The following is a 15,411-nucleotide window of genomic DNA, read 5'->3' as shown; positions in this document are numbered from 1 at the left end:
TAAAAGGTGGCAGGGGTCAATGTATGGCACAAAAACACTGGAAACAGCCGGTCAGGTGCAGGGAAGTGTGACCTACAGTAGGCACAGTTCTTTATGTTGCACAAACAATAAAAACATTCAGGGATTATGACCGTAAAAAACTAGAAAAGCACTTAGAGAGGGCAGTCCTCCTCCAAGGCTGCTCATTCCCCCATGTAGCATGGTCAGAAATGTGGCATTTGTGTGTTTATTAGTTACTGATTTACCCACAAACAAAAGAAAAGCCTTGAAACGCTCGTCTCTACTCCAGGTGAGAAGTCAAAGCAAATAACCTTTTCCATTTCACTTGTAACAAGTCTGTCAGATGCATAAAATCACTCGGTTTCAGGTAAATCTGACATTAAAACACCTCATTTCACTCTTTACAAAACCAAGATTGATGCATGTGAGGCATTTAGGGAGCATCTGTGAATTGTGGCTTCAGAAAACAATCTGGATTACATGAGTCTGAGCTCATCCACCACAGTAAATTCTTTGGAAACACTGAAATACAACAAGAAAAGCACTCAGAGACCGCAGTCCTCCTCCAAGGCTGCTCATTCCCCTATATGACATGGTCAGAATTTGGTTATTTATTGGTTATTGGTGATCAGAAATCATAGAACATGTCCATTTAATATAGATGTACCCACAAATAATAAAAACATTCAGGGATTATGACCGTAAAAAAACTAGAAAAGCACTCAGAGAGGGTAGTCCTCCTCCAAGGCTGCTCATTCCCTCATATGGCATTGCACAAAATTGTTTATTAGTTATTGACGATCAGAAGAGAGAATATAGATGTACCCACAAACAAAATGACCAAAGGAAAAGCCTTGAAACACTCAAATGAAGTCAAAGTAAACAAACTTTTACATTTAACACATCTGTCAGGTGCATAAAATCGCGCGGTTTCAGGTAAATCTGGCATTGAAACACCTCATTTCACTCTTTACAAACCAACATTTTGTCTCACAGCACCGAACTGATGCATGCGAGGCATTTAAGGAACATCTATAAATTGTAGCTTCAGAAAACAACCTGGATTTCATGAGTCTGTTCTCATCAGTCACCCACCACCACAGTAAATTCTGTGGAATCTCTAAAATATAACAAGAAAAGCACTCAGAGACCGCAGTCCTCCTCCAAGGCTGCTCATTCCCCCATATGACATGGTCAGAAATGTCGTATTTGTGTGTTTATTAGTTACCGATTTACCCACAAACAAAAGAAAAGCCTTCAAATGCTCGTCTCTGCTCCAGGTGAGGAGTCAAAGCAAATACATTTTTCCCTTATCACATTTAGCAGGTCTGTCAGATGCATAAAATCGCTCACTTTCAGGTAAATCGTTGGAGCTTCAGTAGAAACCAACTGGACTTCTCTGGTGGCGTCTCAGAACACCTGAGAGGTGAAATGTCTTCATAAACCTACAAGAGAAGTCCAGTTGATTTTAGCTGAAGCTCCTGTTAAAATGGTTTCACCTGTGAAATGATGGCCTGGTTAAGAAGCTCCTCCCATCCTAACACTGCTTCCTTTTTACGATGATTCAACATTTAACCAACTCTGCAAATACAATAAAACAATTACTGACTAGATGAATTAAATTAGGCAAACGTATGAAGAACCTGGTGTGAATGAAATGAATGAAGCAGGTGAAAACCCCTCCGTGGAACCTCTGATCTCATTCATTTTAATAACTTCCTTTATTGTGTTGTCTCCTAAACATCCTCCTCCATCAGTCTGATCTATCATCCTGTTAGATTCCTCTGTTACTGTAGCAGGGTTGCATTTATACTGTTTTAAATCTGAACATCTTATTTAGATTCTCAAAAAATATGCAAAGTTAGTGCACCGAGAACCTTCAGTAAAACAGTAACTGGACGTCACTGTTAGGCTCCTTGAAAGCATTCTCTCTTCTTTTTTTTTTAGCATTTTCAGTAAAAGAAAAAAAAACTATTAAACTTCTCGAATAGGTTTTTGAAGAACCTGGAAAATGTTCTATTTGACTGAGAATCTACAGCCAAAGTTACTGCACATCAGAGCTTCAGTAAAAAAAAGCTTTTTATGTTCTTGAATAATCTAGAAAAGCTTCTTTTGACTAACAATCTACAAGACAAAGTTAGTGCACCTTACACCTTCAGCAGAAAAGAAGCTGAACTTTTAAGGTTCTCGAAGAACCTGGAAAAGGTGATCTAGAACCTAGGATTACCTGGATGGCTAGGAATCTATGAGCAAAATTCTTGCATCTTGGAGCTTCTTGAAGAATTGAGGATCTTTAGTAAATAAGAAAAAAGCATCTGGACTTCTCTTTTAGGTTCCTGAAGAACCGAGAAAGGTTCTTTTAGACTAAGACTCTACAAAGACAAAGTTAGTGCACCTTCAGTAAAAATGCAACCTTAAAGACTTCTCTTTAAGGTTCCAGAAGAACCTGGAAAAGGTTTCTCTTCTTGGAGCCTTTGTAAAAATTCAACTGAACTTCTCTTTTAGGTTTTTGGGGAACCTGGAAAAGGTTCTTGCAGATTTTCAGCTTGATGGCTAAGAATCAACAAACCAAGTTAATCTATTTAGGAGCTTACTGAAGAATCTAAAAAATGTTGTTCTCCTCGGACTTTTGGCAAAAAGCAACTGGACTTCTCTTTAAGGTTCCCGAAGAACCTGGAAAAAGTGATCTTAGAACCTAGGATCACCCACATTACTGAGAATCTACAAAGTCCATACATCTTGGAGCTTCTTAAATAATCTAGGACCTTTAGTAAAAAAAAAAAAAAAAGAGCATCTGAACTTCTCTTTAAGGTTCCTGAAGAACCTGGAAAAGGTTTTCACCTCATAGTCTTAATAAAAATTGAACTGAACTTCTCTTAGGTTTTCAGGAAACCTGGAAAAAAAAAATCATTCTAGGTTCTCACTTTGATGGCTAAGAATCTACAAACAAAGTTAATGTATCTTCCTGAAGAATTTAAAAAATGTTGTTCTCCTAGGACCTTTGGCAAAAAGCAACTGGACTTCTCTTTAAGGTTCCTGAAGAACCTGGAAAAGGTTTTCACCTCATAGTCTTAATAAAAATTGAACTGAACTTCTCTTAGGTTTTCAGGAAACCTGGAAAAAAAATCATTCTAGGTTCTCACTTTGATGGCTAAGAATCTACAAACAAAGTTAATGTATCTTGGAACTTCCTGAAGAATTTAAAAAATGTTGTTCTCCTCGGACCTTTTGGTAAAAAGCATCTGGACTTCTCTTTTAGGTTCCTGAAGAACATGGAAAAGGTGATCTTAGAACATAGAGTCAGCTGGATGACTATTAATCTACAAACAAAGTCCATACATCTTGGAGCTTCTTTAATTATCTAGGACCAACCTGGACTTCTCTTTAAGGTTCCTAATGAACCTGGAAAAGGCTTTTCTCCTTGTAGTCTTAGTAAAAATTCAACTGAACTTGTCTTTTAGGTTTTTGGGGAACGTGGAAAAAGGTTCTTCTAGAAGGTTCTTCTTGATGGCTAAGAATCTATAAAGTTAATGTTTCTTGGAGCTTCCTGAAGAATCTAAAAATGTTGTTCTCCTAGGACCTTTGGCAAAAAGCAACTGGACTTCTCTGTAAGGTTCCTGAAGAACCTGGAAAAGGTTCTCCTCAGGTTGCTGTATTAATGAAATTCCTAAGAAAGCTGGCATAGTCTATCAGTCAGACGATAAGATACTACAAACTAAAACAGTCCTGTGATACACACTGGATGTATTTGTTTTGGCACATGAAAGTGTCTCCTGGTAGTCAGAGGAACAGTTTGTCATTCTGTTTTAGTTTGAGTTTTTTCAGGTGATCCGTGAATGCATCAGAGGAAGCAGCAGTCTGGGTGTGAGATTAGGAGACCCTCGTTCAGACGCACACTCATGCTGTGGTTAGAAAATCATTAGTGGTGGTTCAGTCACTGCAGATACACAACGGCAAACAAACGGCAGCCGGTGGACCTCCGAGGGTCACGCTCGGTTCTGTAGGGTCAACGCTGAGAAGAAAAGCCGGATGGAGGAGGAACTCTGAGTGCGGTTGGACGGAGGGAGATATTGACACACTCGCTCTTTTTAATTTCCCACATCAAAGCGCCGTTTGAAGACACAGCTGGGAGAGAAGAAAAGAAAGAGTGAAGTTAGTCACTCTCCCTGGTTCCCTCATGATGGGGGTCTCCTGGGTGGTTCTCAGGCTCTCACACAAACAACGGTTCCTCAAGGGTTCTTCAAAGAGCCGAAGAACCTCTTTATGCACAGGATCAGTCTTCATGTGGTTCTTTAAAAGGTTCCTCGGTTTTTAGGGGAGTCGATCGGTTTGAAATCAGCTGATTTTACAGATTCATCAGCTTCACCGGTTAATCAGCTTCACTGAATCTGAAGCCGACATCATGACCTTCTGTCCAACTAAGAACCCAAAATGTTAAATGTGCTCTAATGGAACATCTTCACTTGGTTTCTTCATTATTAGTTTATAGTTTTTAGGTGATATTTTAGGTTCTATGTTCCCCTAAACAGTACTGTAACTGAATGAAGTCAAAATAAACATTATTAAAGGACCAAAATCTTTGTTCGTGTGCTTCTTTTCCACAGTAGTTTCATTATTAGTGCTCAAAGAAACCCTCATTTTCTCGGTCTCTCATTAAACCAGGTGAGTTCACAGAGAACAATGAGAGAAAATGGTTCCTCAAAGAACCTATTCTTGCTGAAACCATCTTCGTTGCCTAAAGGAACTGGTTTACTGATGGTTCTTTGTGGCACTTTTGATGTGTTTGCAGAAATGGTAGATTAAGGAACCTCTTCAGAAGCCTCTCAGCAACTGAAGAACTGTACTTAATGTGGTTCTTTAAAAGGCTCTTTATGTTCATTGCAGTCATTTGGTTTGGTGGCTGTTTTGGTTTTGCAAATGTGTTTATTTAGGAGCCTAAAGGAATCATTTTTTAAATGGTTCTTTGAGGCAGTTTTGGTAAAGAATCATTTGCAGAAATGATTCATTAAAGAACCTTCGGCTAAAAAGCACAAACTGTACTAAGAAACGAGAAATGTAGGACCAACTTATTAAATAATGAAGTGAAGTTGATCAAAATTATACTAGTAAGTAACGGTAATGCAACTTCTTTAAGTCATTTCATGTTATCTTCATTGGCAAAAAATGATTTTCTTTCAATACTAGAACATTTCTAAGTGACCCTAAGCTTTTGAACAGTTGTGTATGCGAGTTTAAGTTGCTCTATATTAGAGATGGTTGCTCTGTATTAGTTAAAGTTGCTCAAATATGAGTTTAAGTTGCTCTATATTAGCTAAAGTTGGGTTAGGGTTAGGGTTAGGCTGATTTAATAAGCCATTCGCAGTTTCACTGTACCGGCCGTGTGTACTTAGACTTGCATGGCTTAATCTTTGAGAAAAGCATATGCTACTGGCAGGATCAACCAGGTAGCCCAGACGGGACGAGCGTGTGGCGCACGCCCGAGCGTAGAGCTGCGTGGCGGTGCCCGGTCGGTATCAAGGGGCTGCGAAGCGTGGCTGTGCCGGGGTGAACGGACAGACGATGTCGGCTTGGAGAAATGACTGTGTTGTTATGTATATGTTAATATGTTATCACAGACTGAGCAAGTAACCCCCTCGCTTCCTTACACAAGGGTGGACTTCATGAATTATCCATCGCAGACCTAAAATTGCTCTATATTAGAGATGGTTGCTCTATATTAGTTAAAGTTGCTCAAAAATGAGTTAAAGTTGCTCTATATTAGCTAAAGTTGCTCTATATTAGCTAAAGTTGCTCTAAATGAATTAAAGTTGCTCCATTGTGCTCCAAGTGGGCCCAAATTTTTTGAACTTCAGTGTAAATTTAAGTTTTCTGCAACTTTGGTCAACTTTAAAACTTGAATTTATAGCAAAACTGAAAAAAAGAGTCTTGTCAGACCGACTTAATTTGTGTTTAGTAATTAAAATAAATGCTCCAGATTTCAGTGGGATGTATACAAGTCGTGTTAGATGAACTGTTTATATTCCGACTGCAGCCCAAACAGACTCCTTAAAGGTGCCAACTGGGTTCCCTGTTGGGTTCCCTGTTGGTTCCCTTCAGCACCGTTCCTCCTCAGAGTGGTCTCTGCTGTTAAACCCGATCACTCACCGTGTGATGCAGGCTGGTTGCCCTTTAAGTGAGCGCGTGCACGTGCTCGCTCGGCGTGCAGTAATGAGGGCCGTGCATCTTTGTTTAGACTGTTGTTTGGTGTGTGTGTGTGGGAGCGAACGCAGCCCTGGAAAAGGGGGAATCCAGGGTTTGTGTAAATGGGTGTGCGTACAGTACATGTGTGTAATTATGGCCGTGCGGTGGTATGAGTGCGGTGTCTGAGCGCCGTGCACGGGCCAGCAGTGTGTGCGTGCGTCGCGAGCGTGTGTGTGGCCTTCATATGCTACCCATTACATCACCAATCTGTGTAAACCACCACAGGAGGAGAAGCCGAGTGAGACGCTCAGACTGCGACCTCAAAGACATCAGAGGAAGGGGAACCTGTGACGGAGCTGCCAGACAAACTTTACTCACTGGCTTCACGCTCCACACTGGCTTTCCTGTGCGCCACGGCATGTATTCACACATTATTACGCAGGACTCACATCGCCTGAATGCCTCACTCTGCTCCGGGGGCAGTTAATCCCCAACAGCTCCTCGATTCATCCCAAAACACTCTGATTTAAGAGAATTCACACCCAGAGATTCATGTTGGGACTCAACGGAAACGAATGAGTTCAGACGACTGCGAAGGAAGCTACGCTACCGTTCAAACGTCTGGGGTCAACTTGAACTAACCTGCAGCAACTTTAACTGATGTAGAGCAACTTTCACTCATTTGAGAGCAACTTAAAATCATTTTGCAGCAACATTAACTGAAAAGGAGCACCTTTAACTAATATAGAGCAACTTTAAACTAATCTGGAGCAACTTTAACTAATATAGAGCAACTTTAACTCCTTTAGAGCAAGTTTAACTGACAGAGCAACTTTAACGAATACAGAGCAACTTTTAACTCATTTTAGAGCAACTTTAACTAATATAGATTTTAAATAGTTTAGAGCAATTTTAACTAATACAGAGCAACTTTAGCTAATGTAGTTAAAGTTGCTCGAAAATGAGTTAAAGTTGCTCTCAATGTGTTAAAGTTGCTCTGTATTTGTTTAAGTTGCTCTATGTTCGGTAAAGTTGCTCTAAAGGAGTAAAAGTTGCTCTATATTAGTTAAAGTTGCTCTAAAATGTGTTAAAGTTGATCTAAAATGAGTTAAAGTTGCTCTGTATTCATTAAAGTTGCTCTATGTTAGTTAAAGTTGCTCTAGAATGAGCTAAAGTTGCTCTAAAATGAGTTAAAGTTGCTCTAAAATGAGGTAAAGTTGCTTTGTATCAACTAAAGTTGCTCTAAAATGAGGTAAAGTTGCTCTATATTTCCTTCAAAGTCGTCTGAACTCATTGGAGAAACACTCCAGAGACGTCACTTTATTGCCCAATGACCGCTCTTTCTCCTGGCCGTTAACACACTCAGCCTCTCTCTGACGTAGGTTTGGGGTATAAGGGGGCATAGAGGGGGCAGATAGGAGGGTTTCTATGGCGACCCTCCAGATAGGATACCCTGAGGAGGAAGAAGAAGAGGAGGAGGTTGAGAAGGTCAGGGGGAAACTTGAACTGTTGCAGCAGAGTAAATATTACCAGTAAAAGGGTCGGACCTTTGAACGTAATCTCTGCGTTTGTTTACACGACCCTGCTGGAATTCCCTGGAGGAAATGAGCGCGCAACATAAAAATGATGAATTTATTACGGCTCCTTCTCCCATAATCCCTTTCACCGCGGCGGCGGTGCTGCGTCATGGCGAGCGTCTCCGTGTTTACTCAGCACGCCGTGAGGTAAGCAGGACAGCAGACTTAACCCTAAGATCCACAATCATGCACCTGGACGGGGAAATTAACCAGAAGCAATAAACCTTTATGGGCACATTATCACAATTCAGTATTTGATTTCATAATGGCACCAAAGTCAACAGCAGACAAAAATTCCCAGCTGACTTTGGTCGAGCCGCTCTTTGTTTAGTCGCTTAAATAAACAACCGGACGGAAGAAAAGGAACCAGAGTTACACGTTTAAATAAACCCTTTCACATTATCACCATGGGTTGTGTGGATGTACTACTGCTGGTGTGTGGTTTAAACTCAGAAGTTGCTGTTGGAACAACTTCAATAAACTCATCCAGATTAAGCTGACGACTTATTTTAATGTGACTTGTTTGACCTACACTAGCGTTTAAAGGTTTAGGGTCACTTAGAAATGTCTTCATTTTTGAAAGAAAAGCAGTAAAGACACCATTAAATGAATGATAAATCCAGTGTAGACATAGTTAATGTGGTAAATGACTATTGTAGCTGTAAACAGCTGATTTTTAATGGAATACCTCCATAGGGGTACAGAGGAACATTTCCAGCAACCATCACTCCTGTGTTCTAATGCTACATTGTGTTAGCTAATGGTGCTGAAAGGCTCATTGAGGATTAGAAAACCCTTGTGCAGTTATGCTAGCACATGGATAAAAGTGGGAGTTTTCATGGAGAGCACGGAATTGTCTGGATGATCCCAAACTTTTGAACGGTCGTGTAGCTTAACGTAAAATCCAGAAAAGCAGAAAGCTACAGTACGTTAGCTAAAACACAGTTTTATGGTAGTGATTAAACTCATATTTTACCATTAAATAAGATAAACAAGTTGGAAAAACTTTGTGAGCGAGCAGCTTAAAGATTGGTGTTTATGCTGCTAATTATTACTCTGCCAAAGAACACGGTGGAGTTCTGTGTATCGGCGTTTGTTTGTCCGTCTGTCTGTCTGTTAGCAACATTACTCAAAAACGAACAAACAGATTTGGATGAAATTTTCAGGGAAGGCGAGAAATGACACAAGGACCGAGTGATTCTGGCAGTGATGCAGCTTATAGCCTGGATCCACGGATTTGTGAACGATTTCTGTATCATTGCCAGATCGCGGCACAGCGTCACTGTAACCATGACAACCAGTGAACGCTACATCAGCTGATTGTGATCCTACTACAAATCCACCTCTGAGGACTTATCAGGACTTATCCATCAGAAATGATCCAAGGAACAACTGATTCAATTGTGGGGGTGTTTCTGAGACCCATCAGTTCCCGCCACACGCTACATATTTAGGTCATGTGATTCGGTATCCGTACATAACGTACACATGCATGACACATGCCTGTGCTCCCACTTTTATCCATGTGCTAACATACCTGCACAAGGGTTTTCTAATCATCATCAATTAGCCTTAAAAATAAGGACATTTCTAAGTGACTCCAAACTTTTGAACGGTAGTGTACTTAAATTACAGTTGCTCTATATTAGTTGAAGTTGTTCTACATTAGAGCAACTTTAACTCCTTCAGAGCAACTTGAAATAATCCCTACGTCAGAAAGAGGCTGAGTGTGTTAACAGGCAGGAGAAAGAGCAGTCATTGGGCAATAAAGTGACGTCTCTGGAGTGTTTCTCAGAGCTCGTCCTTCAGCCCCCCTTCTGAGCCTCGACTCCCGCCAAAAACTCTGCCGATTTACAAATTGTGCGTGTCAATTGCCCCCTTCCTTTTCCATGCGAGCGGCTCCGCTCCACACAGATATGGCTGTTGTGCATCTGTTGCTTGCCTTTTTTTTATTGGACCATTAAGGCGGCACATTAACCGGCATCATTAGTGCAGGTTTCCTCCGCTGGCCGGGCTCGCGGAGCAAAGGGCAGGATGCAGGATGAAAGGCAGAGCATGAGGTCTCTGCTGGCACAAGCGTCTGAACCGGCCCTCCATTAAACTCGACGTTTACAAGGCTCATTCTGTCCGCAGACCCGGCTCTACGGTATGTGGCAGAACACAGTGAGTCGGCCGAAAGCCTTCCTCTCCGGCTCACCTGCTCGCCCTCACCGCTTCCAGGCAGCTTGGCGTCGGAGGAAAAGCTCCGGCCGAAGCAATAAGGTCGCAGACGGAGCGAGGGGAGGCGGAGGCGGAGGAGGGGGGTACGGCGGGAAGTAAGCAACCCACGCAAGAGGAACTTTTTACTGTGCAAACACTCTTTCCATCTCCCCTCCATCTCAGACGGGTGCTAACGCCGCTCGTCTCAGAGCTCCCACTGCTTCGTTCTCAGTCGCCCTAAACATTCTTTCCTCTGCTGTCATTGCGTGTCGCGTCTGCATCCCTCATCTCTTCCTCAAACTGCTTCCTCTCTTACTTTCTCTTTCATACACTCACTGGCTTCCCTTTCTCCTCTTGATCTCCTGTTTCCACCACGGCAGGATCGACCGAAAACGACAGCGCCGAATCACCCAAATGTCAAATGATTGGAACTCGTACAGTAATCGGATTAGAGGTTGCTCAACAGAAAAACAAACTCTTTATAGAGATTATATTGAAAGTTCAGGCCCCAAAGTAGAAACAGACAAGAGTACCATGTCACCTCTGGATAACTGCCTTATATCCAAATTTACCAACAGAGTATTTCCTCTTTAGAACAACGAGAAACAAACTCTTTTTACATATTATGTGTAAATTCAGGCCCCAACGTAGAAACTCAAAGAACCAAAGTGAACTCAGCTGTGATCAATGAAACTAAACCAACAAATAATGCCTCCGTGCTTCACTGTCAGGACGATGCATCCACTGTGGTAGTTTGTTCACAAAAACCCTACTATTCTGCATCTTTTTGGGGTCATTTTTTGTATTTTTGTGCTTGTTGTTTGTCTTTAGTGGTAATTTTGTGGTTGTTTTGCATCTTTTTGTGTCAATTTTGTGTCTCTTTGCAGTTCTTTTGTGTCTTTTGTTTTCATGTTGTGGTCATTTGGCATCTTTTTGTGTCTCTTTGCAGTTCTTTTGTTTTCATGTTGTGTTCGTTTTGCATCTCTTTGTGGTTGTTTAGTATTCTGGTTTATCCTCAGACATTCATGCTGCATCTAGAAATGTCATCAACACCTTCTGACCTCATGCAGCCCCGTATCATCACACTTCCACCTCCGTGCTTCACTGTCAGGACCATGCATCCACTGTGTTAGTCCTGATCAGGTTCACACCAAACATCTGGACTCCATCTGAACTCATTTATCTTCATCTGATCAAAGAATGTTCTCCAACATCCATCAGACTTTTTCTCACGTTCTTCAGCAAATCAAGCTGTCAAAACAGACATCAGCTGCTTCAGACTTGGATCAGGGGTTCTCAATGGAAACCAGAGTTAGTGTGAAGCTCAGACAGTGTGACGGAACCTTCAGAACATCAACCTCTATGGACGGAGGACAAGAACTAAACCTGGCTGCTACTTAAAACTAAACTTTCACTTTGATGAAAGTTTGCTGGAGAACATGAGAAGCCTGATGGATGTTGGAGAACATTCTTTGGTCAGATAACGATAAATGAGTTCAGATGGAGTCCAGATGTTTGGTGAGAACCTGACCAGGACTACCACAGTGGATCCATGGTCCTGAGAGTGAAGCACGGAGGTGGAAGTGTGATGATATGGAGCTGCATGAGGTCAGAAGGTGTTGAGGACATTTCCAGTTGCAGCATGAAGGTCTGACAATGTCACACAAGAACTTCTACACCAGAGTTATGTGGAAACAACTCCAAAGCCAGTTTAAATCTGTCTAAAATGACTTCAAGTTTGTTTAAGATGACTTGAAACTTGACCATGAAGACTTAAAGTTGTGACTCAAAATGTGTCCAGAATGACTTGGAATTGTCCAACCTGAACAGCTTGTGTCATGACTAAAATCAAACAACCTTTGTGGTATTTTCCAGTAAACGTTACAGCAACACAACCCCTCCAGCAAAGAGCAGCAGAGGCCTGCATTTCTAATAAAGTGAGTCTAAACTGTTGAGATTAAATACTTTCCTGTTTAACTGGAAGCTAATCTGATCACTGCTGGGGAGTCTGAGTCGTTTGACGTTCAGGTGATGTTCTCAGGACTGTTCTCTTCTATTCTGTACAAACAGCAGACGTGTGTGTAAACAGTGATTTATTTTTACCGGCTGGCTGCTCCACTGACCCTGCACAGACGCTTTTCAGAATAAAAGCGGCAGAGTGAAAGTGGAGCTGCATTCCTCGGCGAGCGCAGTAGTTTCCCCAGAGACTCCAGTTTTCATTCGTCAGAGTTTCGCCACTTTTTCTGCGGTGAGTTACTGCATGCGATGTCTGCTGTATCAGTGCTGACTGGGACTCTGCGTCAGGACTCTCTGAGGAGGGGGGAAGACAAAAGGAAGAGCTGCCGTGACGCCACAGATCGCCCCTCCGGAGTCACTTGGTCCACGTGACATGAGCTCAGTCACATGGAGGGAGCACCAAGACACACAAACAAACTAAAACACACACATGCTTACGACAGCCGGCAGTTTAAAAGCATTTATAACCCCCCTGCCCCTTTAACTGGACAGTTTCTCCGAATGCTGATGCACTTGGGGCCCCTTCATCATGGCTCATTCATTAAATTAACACTCATTATGCGCCAGCCATCGTAAATCAGCCTCCCACAACAGTGACAGCAGATAACACAAGCTAGCAGAGCTGCAGCGAGCGCTTCCTGTACGTCAGCCGTGTGTAAATTTCATCCTAACGGAGGGCAAACACAGGAGAGGAAATTGCATATTCGCGTGTTGTCACTGTTTACGTTTTGGAGCGAAGAGGCGCAGATCGTCTGAAAATGTTTGGAGATCAGAAAGTCTTCGAGTTCCAGCGTTGGGCTTCGACCGCACAGGGAGGAGCTGCAGCTCAGGTTCACCCAGGAGTCAACCAGAGCCCAAACACAAGATGCTCTGTCCGGCTCTTCACCCCCAGACCTGTTGATGGTTCCACTTTTTTTGTGTTCTTCTGTGGATCAGAAACTTTCACTGCAGTGTAAATAAAACATTTTGCAGAAAAGTTTTAAAATCTGGCAACAAGAGGGCCTGAAAAACACCAGCAGATACATGAGCTTCATACGAACTCTGGTTTCCAGTGATGACCCTAGAAGTCTGAAGCAGCTGAAGTCTGTTTTCACAGCTCGATTGGGGAAGTAGTTCACTGTCTGTAGAATCATTTTAGGGGCTCCGATTAGTGGAACTATGACTCCTTCTAGACCTCCTGATTAGTGGTACTACGACTCCTTCTAGACCTCCTGATTAGTGGTACTACGACTCCTTCTAGACCTCCTGATTAGTGGAACTACGACTCCTTCTAGACCTCCTGATTAGTGCTACTACGACTCCTTCTAGACCTCCTGATTAGTGCTACTACGACTCCTTCTAGACCTCCTGATTAGTGCTACTACGACTCCTTCTAGACCTCCTGATTAGTGCTACTACGACTCCTTCTAGACCTCCTGATTAGTGCTACTACGACTCCTTCTAGACCTCCTGATTAGTGGAACTATGACTCCTTCTAGACCTCCTGATTAGTGGTACTACGACTCCTTCTAGACCTCCTTATTAGTGGAACTATGACTCCTTCTACACCTCCTGATTAGTAGAACTATGACTCCTTCTAGACCTCCTGATTAGTGGTACTATGACTCCTCCTAGACCTCCTGATTAGTGGTACTATGACTCCTTCTAGACCTCCTGATTAGTGGTACTATGACTCCTTCTAGACCTCCTGATTAGTAGAACTATGACTCCTCCTAGACCTCCTGATTAGTGGTACTATGACTCCTCCTAGACCTCCTGATCACTGGTTTTTAGTTGCTCACTGATCTTCCTAGATCCTTTTCCATCTTTTACAAACTTTAAAAATCTGGTAGAAAGAGTGTCTGACAAATACGGTAAAAACTGTGGAATACTGTAAAATTACCAGCAGATCCCTGTAAAATAACATCATCTTTAGCTGATTTAAATACAGTAATTTACATTTACTTACCGTTTGTATTAGTTTTTTGTAGTCAACACGTAAGAAAACTATTTTCTATTTTTCGGTCCCTTGTATAACTTTTTCTTTCAAATGAAGTAAATATGTGTAATTTTGCAGTCAAATATTGTAAAAGAGCAAATTATTGTTTGTAAAAATACAAATTTTTGATGTTTATTTACAGTATTAGACAGCTTTATGTAAACTGATGCTTTTTCTGTGAATTTACTAAATGTTATCTATCATTAAAAAACTGTAAAAATCTGTAAAATGACCATTAAAAGTTTATTTACATATTTAAACAATTCAGTTGTGAATATATGAAAAACTTCAAAGTACAAAAACTGTAAAAACTGTGATGATATTGGTAAAAAAAATTATTAAATTTTTTGCTAATTTCAGTGAACTGAAAATTGTGTAATTTTGCAGTTAAACATCGTAAAACAATAAATTTCTGTTTGTAAAAATGCAGATTTTTGATGTTTACAGTATTTTTTTACAGTTAGTTTTTTTAGTAAATTAATTATCCTTAATTATTTTTCTGCAATTTTGTTAAATGTAATCTGATTTAAAATGGAGAAAAATATGTAAAAAATAAAATTATATGTTTTATATAATGCAAATAAATCAGAATCAGTTTTATTGCCAAGTAGGTTTTTACACTTACAAGGAATTTTCTCTGGTGCTCTTGGTGCAAGTACAGATAAAATAAAATAAAATAGTAAGGAAAGAGATGTAAGAAACATAAAATAAAATAAACAATAGACAAGGTATGTACAGTAACTACTCAGTAGTAATTAATATAGTTAACAGAGCTGATTAACAGTGGCATGGGCAGTGTTCATCAGTGATGCAGCAGAGGGGAAGAAGCCGTTCTTGTGGCGAGAGGTTTTAGTCCTGATGGACCACAGCCTCCTGCCTGAGGGGAGGGGTTCAAAAAGTTTGTGTCCAGGGTGAGAGGGGTCGGCCAAGATCTTGGTTGCACGCCTTAAAGTCCTAGAGGTGTACAGATCCTGGAGGGGTGGCAGGTTACATCTGATCACTTTCTCAGCAGAGCGGACGATGCGCTGCAGTCTGCTCTTGTCCCAAGCGGTGGCTGCAGGGTACCAGACGGTGATGGAGGAGGAGAGGATGGACTCTATGATGGCCGTGTAGAAGTGCACCATCATAGGTTGAACTTCTTCAGCTGCCTCAGGAAGTACATCCTCTGCTGTGCCTTCCTGGTTATGGAGGTGATGTTCATCTCCCACTTCAGGTCCTGGGAGATGATGGATCCCAAAAAGCAGAAAGACTCCACGGTGAGCACTGTGGAGTCAGGGAGCTTGATGGGAGCGTGGGGGGGGGCCTGTGTTCCTCCTGAAGTCCACCACCATCTCCACTGTCTTCTGGGCGTTGAGCTCCAGGTTGTTTCTGCTGCACCAGGTCACCAGGTTGTCTACCTCCAGTCTGTAAGCAGACTCATCCCCATCAGAGATGAGTCCAATGAGGTAAAAAGTAAGGTCC

General features: G+C 41.7%; 1 long non-coding RNA gene across 1 annotated transcript; it reads right to left on the bottom strand.

Moving 5' to 3' along the window:
* Window positions 1-11,891: 11,891 nt before the first annotated feature.
* On the bottom strand, window positions 11,892-13,968 carry LOC127536421 (uncharacterized). The gene is made up of 4 exons (XR_007945417.1): window positions 13,657-13,968; window positions 13,555-13,622; window positions 13,419-13,452; window positions 11,892-13,248 (listed from the first exon to the last, which is right to left on the bottom strand). It is a non-coding gene; the product is annotated as an uncharacterized LOC127536421 (long non-coding RNA).
* Between the last annotated feature and the right edge of the window lie 1,443 nt (window positions 13,969-15,411).

The sequence above is a fragment of the Acanthochromis polyacanthus genome, chromosome 12, assembly GCF_021347895.1.
Source record: "Acanthochromis polyacanthus isolate Apoly-LR-REF ecotype Palm Island chromosome 12, KAUST_Apoly_ChrSc, whole genome shotgun sequence".
NCBI classification, from domain to species: domain Eukaryota; kingdom Metazoa; phylum Chordata; class Actinopteri; family Pomacentridae; genus Acanthochromis; species Acanthochromis polyacanthus.
Note: the sequence above shows the minus strand (reverse complement) of the source record. Positions and strands in the feature narration are given on the sequence as shown.